At 36.1% G+C, this 7,120-nt stretch overlaps 1 protein-coding gene across 1 annotated transcript in view; it reads right to left on the bottom strand.

The window, feature by feature from the left end:
• LOC107680258 (probable cationic amino acid transporter) overlaps window positions 1–4,362 on the bottom strand; it is a 20,404-nt gene extending 16,042 nt beyond the window's left edge. Inside the window, exon 1 of the mRNA XM_016476075.1 lies at window positions 4,065–4,362. The gene's annotated coding sequence lies outside the window, so the exon portion shown is untranslated. The remainder of the gene's footprint in view (window positions 1–4,064) is intronic.
• Between the last annotated feature and the right edge of the window lie 2,758 nt (window positions 4,363–7,120).

Below are 7,120 nucleotides of genomic sequence, written 5' to 3'. Positions count from 1 at the left end.
TTTTTGGAAATAAGTCTCATGCTCACCAAGGCTGCATTTGAGCAAAAATACAGTAAAAACAATATTTTAATATTCTCAAATTTGATCACAATTAAAAAGTCTTCAGTGTTACATGTTCTTTCAGAAATAATTCTGATATGCTAATTTGGTGATCAAGAAACATTTCTTCTTATTATCAATGTTGAAAATAGTTGTGCTGCTTAATATTTTTTTTTGTGGAAACCATAATACTTTTTTTTTAGGATTATTTGATCAATAGAAACTTCAAACGAACAGCATTTATTTGAACATTTGTAACATTCTTTATGTTTTTAGTCACTTTTGATCAATTTAATGCATCCTTGAATAAAAGTATTAATGTGCATTTATTTAAAAAATTGCAAACTGAAAAAAAGGAATACTCATGTTCTATACAACACAGTAAGAAACTAACCCACTTATGTAAAGTAATGCTTTCTTGAATTCCTTTCATTTTGGCATAAATAAACATATAATTCAAATATGTTTAAGAACCTTAATGCATCATCTAAAATTAATCTCTTACCTCACTCCAAAAAAAAAAAAAAAAGTGTGCAAACAGAAGACCTGTTTAAATGCAGACACTTCAAACTTTGATTATACTTGTCTTCACCCACACAGTCAGATCTTTCCTCAGGGCAGTATAGTGCAACTCCTCCCTTCTTCTTGCTTTCCCTGCTCTACTCCCCCTCCTCCTCCAGGCCGCTGCACTGTTACATAAACTGGCTGCTGAGTGGAGTGAATCTGCCTGGCACGAACACTAACACCATTTCAGGCCATCAGATTTATTGCTCCCTCTCTTCCTCAGTACAACTCCCATCTCTAAGTATCAGGGCACAGTCAGAGCCAAACTCAACCAAATATTTGACTACAGCATTCTAAAACTACTGTTTTTGCCGCATTATGCTGCTAACTGTTTGACATAGCAACATTATGGTATTAAAGGAATAGTTCACCAAAAAATTCATATTGGATGGCCTGAGGGTGAGTACTTTTTCAGCAAAAGTACTCACCCTCAGGCCATCCAAGATGTAGATGAGTCCGTTTCTTCATCGGAACAGATCCATCATTAAGGTGTTTTAACTTTAAACTGTCGCTTCTGACCAAAATGTGAATCCATAATCCATAATAATGTTTCCTCTAGTGAAAAATCCACTGTTGTCCTCTCTCACCAAAATCCACCAACATATTTGTTTTGGACAATTTTTTTTGCTTGTAAAGGGTGCTTGATCTGTGCATATTTCTCTTTTAATTCAGGCAACGTTTTCACTAAGTAACAGAGGGCTTGTATTTTAGCCGGAAACAAGAGTTTAAAGATAAAAGCACCTTAATGATAGATTTATTTCTTACAAACACGCAGCATTTCACTTCATAAGACACTCATTCTGATGGCACCCATTCACTGCAGAGGATCCATTGGTGAGCAAGTGATGTAATGCTAAATTTCTTAAAATCTTTTCTGATGAAGAAACAAACTCATTTTGAGTTCATTTATAGCTCATTTTTGGGTGAACTATTCCTGTAATCAGTCAGAGGTCATTAATTAACAATAAACACTGCTATAAGGCAATGGGTGATGTCTATAATAATAAAATCAATCCTAATTTGTTGCCAGGCATTTTACACTGCAAAAACTACTTTAAAGATTCCATTTTGGTCTTTATAATGAAATTGGGGTTATTTATTTATGTATAGTGTCTCCTCGGCTGTCCACACTGCATTATGTCTCATGCTCACTGTCATTAGCCATGCAGTGCTGCAGGTGGTCCTAATTGACAGAAAGCCTTTAATTGTATTGCAGCATGTGCACAAACAATACGAGTGACATCACAATAGTGGCGGGAGCTTAATGGGAGTATGCACTAGTGTGGCTCATTGAGGAAAAAAGCAAGTCATACCCATGAGTCAGAGTTGAAAAAGCAAATGAAAAGCATGCAGCTTTTCAGGAGCCAAAGCACAAAAAAAATGCATTAAAAAATGCAACAATAAATAGCTCTTGGTTAATTAAGTGTTTTTTTTTTTTTTTGGAAGAATCTTTATTTCTGTCAGGACCACTATCGTCAAAGATGATTGACAATTAGCATACAGTTTGGATTGGCGATATGGTTCTGTTCTGGGCAAGAACACCCTGCGCCTCCATGCAGCCTAGCATGGATGAGAGCAGGGAGAACAGCAATAACCCCCCAGGGTAAACAGAACAGAACTAACATAAATGTATTGCAGATATTGTTCAAGTTCAATCAAAAATTTTATGTACACATTTTAGAATTAGTCTGGTTCAAGGAGAATCAGAAGGCTGAATCCCGACTGACAGAGGAGGAGTTGGGGATGGAGGAGGGTAATTAGCTATTGAGCAATGCGAAAACTGCTGATAATACTGAGGGACCTTATATATGAATGCTTAGATAGGTGTCGTATTCCCATAGGTAGATGGGGATCAGCTGAAGGTCAGCTGATGCGAGTTTGACTAACGTGACCTGCCAGAACTAACGCTACGCTTGATTGTCCACTCATTTGGAAATTTGTCAAAGGTACACTGTAAAAATGTTCAGAAGTAAAAAGGTACAAAAACTGAACTGCAAGTTAACTTACCATATACTGAATAGTGAGAAATTACATTAAAACAAATAAAAATTTAGTTAAAAAGGACAATACAATTAATTTAGCTGTATAACGCAGTACAAATGATTGTTTTTGGAAGTACCTTTTAGAATACCTTATTATACTTATAAAATAGGCAAGTTAGATGTTGTGTAATTGAAAGAAAGAAAAAAGAAAAGTTACCTAGAAGTCCCTGAATGATGTATAACATTTGATTATCTTTTACTGAAATAAGAAATTATTCTTATTATTTCTGTTATCAGTTATGTACATTACTGCATTTAATGTTACATTGTATGCTGGTTGAAGTGCATTATATTAGTAGGCTACTTGTAGATGCTAACATTAACATTCTCTTCTGCCTTGTGCAGAAGAATAAAATGACTATGATTCAGTATAATACAGTACATAAAAAATGCAGTTGGGTGCAGTGTAATAAAAATATGAGCGCACAGCGCACGCAGCTCAATAAATCAGAATAAATAAGCTCAATAAAAAACTAAATCAATAAGACCAACAAATACATAAAGATTGATTATTCAATAAAACAGCAGAGACCTAATAACCTAATATAATGTAACAACAGGAATGGCAATAATTTCCAATTCTATTTCACTGTTTAAAGACCACTCACAAGCAAAATGGCCAATCATCAAACCACTTCTAAGGAGGAGGCAAACATCCATCCCTATACAACTAATTCCTAAGAAGAAAGTGATTAGATCTCTTTCGATCAAGCAGGATAAAAGTCTCCTTACCTACTATTTTTGTAAATAGTAGTCTAATATTATACTAAAAACAACTTGATATTGTATAAATCAGGACGTGTGTGTTTCAGCACCATGGTCAGCGCCGCTGTATTTTACACGCCCGATTATAAACAAAGCAGCATCCATGAGTAACTGCCATCATGTTTTTGGAGATTAACCTCGTTTCACTGCCTAGAGCTCCGTTACAGACATATTCACAGGCGGTGTAATCAAAAGAAACCATTGCTTATCTAAAACCCACCATCATTAATAATGCAGATACGCCTTTCTATTGCATAAAAAGCATGTTATTGAAATGTAGACATTCACTTGACAGCGATCTCGCACCGCCCCTCCCGTGAAACACAACCAGCTGACACTAAAACAAAATGTTTATTTTCTTCTCGTTCTTCGTTTCTTTTTTTTAAACATCAATGCAGTGGTTTAAAAATAATCACTGACGAGTCGACATCTGTTTAAAACAAAGTTAATTGCGATAACATATCGTTGTTATCCCAAGAGAGTTGCTTTAAAAAGACGGATTAATTTAATCGTCACTAAACCAAAAATATATATATATTTGCTTTGTGTCTGTAAACTGTAATTAGTTCATATATGATTCTGATTTGGGCTGAAATGGTCTAATGAGGTCTAAGGTACATCCTGACCTAGTGTCCGGGTTCGGTCAACACTTACCTTCCAGGCTGCCGCTGTCCAGCTGTGCCGATGCTGATGTGCGGTGCTGCGGCTTACAGCAGCGCGATACGGTGGCGTAGTCCAAAACCAGGTGGATCCCAAGCAGGATGCATTTCCGTTTGCGTATCATATAATTCTCATCATAAACGTTAGCAATGATTTATCATAACTTGACGCAGCACTGAAGGCGAAAACATCATCATTGTAGGGATTAAGGTCGTCGTTGGGAGGGATACTTCACTGATGCTGCAAAAAGAGACGTACGCTCGTGTAGTAACGTAGGGGTTAATTTATTCAGACGCTGCCTCCACGTGATAAGCGAGCAAATTCATTATTTATTATCGCCGTCTACGTCAACGACGTTATGATATCATTGCGTGAGAACATCGAGCCCCTTTTGCGACAAACAAAATTAATGATCCCTCATCATTCCGCCATCAAAAGCATGATGGGAAGGGAACAGGAAGCACGCTCGCTGCATCAAATGAAAAGATGCAAAAACCGGGAGATGAAAAGTGATGTAGCTGTTGAATATGCGTGTATCAAATCTACCCAAGAACATAATGGTGTAACATTTGAACTCCTGTCACAGTATTTTTTTTTTAGGTATGCGTTTCAAACTTTGATATAATATTTCCATATTTGACTGCTACAAATTAAAGTTGTTTTGAAATCTATAACCTATCCCTAAATTAAGTAAAATAAATGCAAAGCGTGATGTTTGCTACAACCTATCTTTAAATATTATTGGATAAGGTTTTTTACCATTAAATACCATTTTAGTTTTTCTACTTCAAAATTTCATGTTTAATTCAGTGCGTTACTTGCCATTTCTTTGTAATTGTTTATGAAATTAGCAATTTCTGAGTAAAACATTTTCCTACACCATTTATTTCATGTAACCCCTACAGGGAAAAAAGTTATGTATTTATTATTATTATAATTTTATTTTATTATTTCATCCCGCAAAATCTCAATTTAATTTTAGACAATTTATTTTAAAATGGTAAACACATACAAAATAAAATGCAACATAGAATAAAACGGGAAACAAATACAAAAAACATAAAACAGCCTAATAACTCAAAAAATAAGACACATTCTGAATGCATCTCTCACAATTGCGGGACAAATGCGGGCCTGGTCTCCCCTAAAAATTATAGACATGCTACCACCAGGAAAAAAAAAAAAAATGCTTATGATGGTGAAATATGAGTGTGTCTACTGTCCACATTACCTCTGTGTATTGTTTATTAGGTTCAATCTCTATTAAAAAATATGAGTTCAATTTTCACGCATGAGTCATGTAGTATTACACCCTGAGTAATATTCAATGCTTAGGGAATATTGCTCAGAAGCAGACATGAGTTCCCCTGGAGCAGGATTTTAAACACATGGCCTCAGTTGAATGTGATGGGTCACAGTTTCAGATCTTACTTTTGCTGTTTCTCTTTTTTTCCTGGTGAAAATGTCAAATCCCCTGCAGTTCTCAAGCCATGTGTGTGTGATGAGTCTTTCTCTGCAGAGAATATTTGGTGGGGGTAACGCACTGTCTCTATCCAATCTGTGCTCTCAAACAGGGCTGAGGACCCCGACCTTGGCTCGGTGTCTCTTCCCAGCTCTCAGCCTCTGGCCCAATCTCTCTGTCTTGGTTGTCACATGTAATAAGGGCTGAGGGCATCTCAGAATTGTTTTGAGTGAAGCATTCCTCATTATAAAACACATCAGTTTGATTCAGCTTCAGAGGCTTTGTGTTTTATGCCAGTGACAATCAATATGGAATCAAGTTTCCTAATGTAAAGAGACTGTTATTCAACAAGATTATGAAAATGTCAAATTGGCCACTTCAGGAAGTAAGTGCGCAAGACTGTCCCAGGTCTTAAAAACACCAAAGCGCAGTGCTCTTAACGCACACTAAATCCATCCTCCGGAGCGGTATTCAAGGCTAAGTTATCCCATCATGCATCAAGAACTACAACGAATGGCTCGTTTGGACTACAGCGCTGGTTTCCGGGCTTTGTGATGTCACAAAGGGGACCATTAGAATATCATTAAAATAATTAATATAGTTTTATTGTTTTTTATTTAATAGTTCTCCTTTATTAAGTTTTAGTTATTTTAGAAAATGAGAAATGTTGTCTTGGCAACTACTCTGTAAAAAAAAATATTTTTTTGAAGTTTTAAATACAACAAAGGTAATTGGAGTACATTTTACAAGAAAATACTTTTTTATTTTGTTTTAATTTTTTTTAAATGGTTTTAGTTTTAGTTAATGATAATAACCTTGATTCAATCATGAAGTTATGACAGTTTCTCTGTCAGAATATTTATGGTTCAAAGCTGCCTCCTTTCATTTTGAGGGAGCTGAACTGAGCATTTCAGTTTTGCTAATTGGCAGGGCTCAGATGTCACCCATGTTCCTGCTTCTCTTTGAGGCCCAAACTCACCTCAGGAGCGAGACCCTGTCATCTGCTCATTATCATTAGCGGTTAGCCCTGACTGCTCAGATGGTGCTAGGCACGCCTGCACCCAGGGATTTTAATGCCAAGCCTCCTGTGATGAACAACAAGAAGAACCCTGGCTATGCGTGCAAGCAGGGGATAGGCCAATCAGGAGAAATGACCGACCTTTCAAAGGGGTGGTGGAGTCATAAGAATAGTACACATAATTTCCCAGCTGAATGTAGGATGGTTATATTTTGTATAGAGAAACCACAATGGAAACTTTGCATGTCTAAAGAAGTTTAGTTGCTATTCAGTTGTTTTGTACAGTATTTGGTTTGTTTAATCTTTTATTAGTTTGGTTTGATATGTATTTTTAAGGATTCACCAATATAAAATTTCTGTCTGATACAGATTAGCTAATAAATATGAAAGCTTGTTTCCACTACAGAATAATTTGTGCAATTCAGACTTTCTTTCTTGCAACTATATATTACATATATTTTGTCAAACATGTTAGTATAACAGTGGTATACCTACACTCTAAAAAATGCTGGGTTGTTTCAACCCAATGTTGGGTCAAATATGGACTAACCCAACTGTTGGGTTAAAAAG

Source organism: Sinocyclocheilus anshuiensis, unplaced genomic scaffold, assembly GCF_001515605.1.
Source record: "Sinocyclocheilus anshuiensis isolate Anshui unplaced genomic scaffold, SAMN03320099.WGS_v1.1 scaffold821, whole genome shotgun sequence".
Classification (NCBI taxonomy): Eukaryota; Metazoa; Chordata; class Actinopteri; order Cypriniformes; family Cyprinidae; genus Sinocyclocheilus; species Sinocyclocheilus anshuiensis.
Note: the sequence above shows the minus strand (reverse complement) of the source record. Positions and strands in the feature narration are given on the sequence as shown.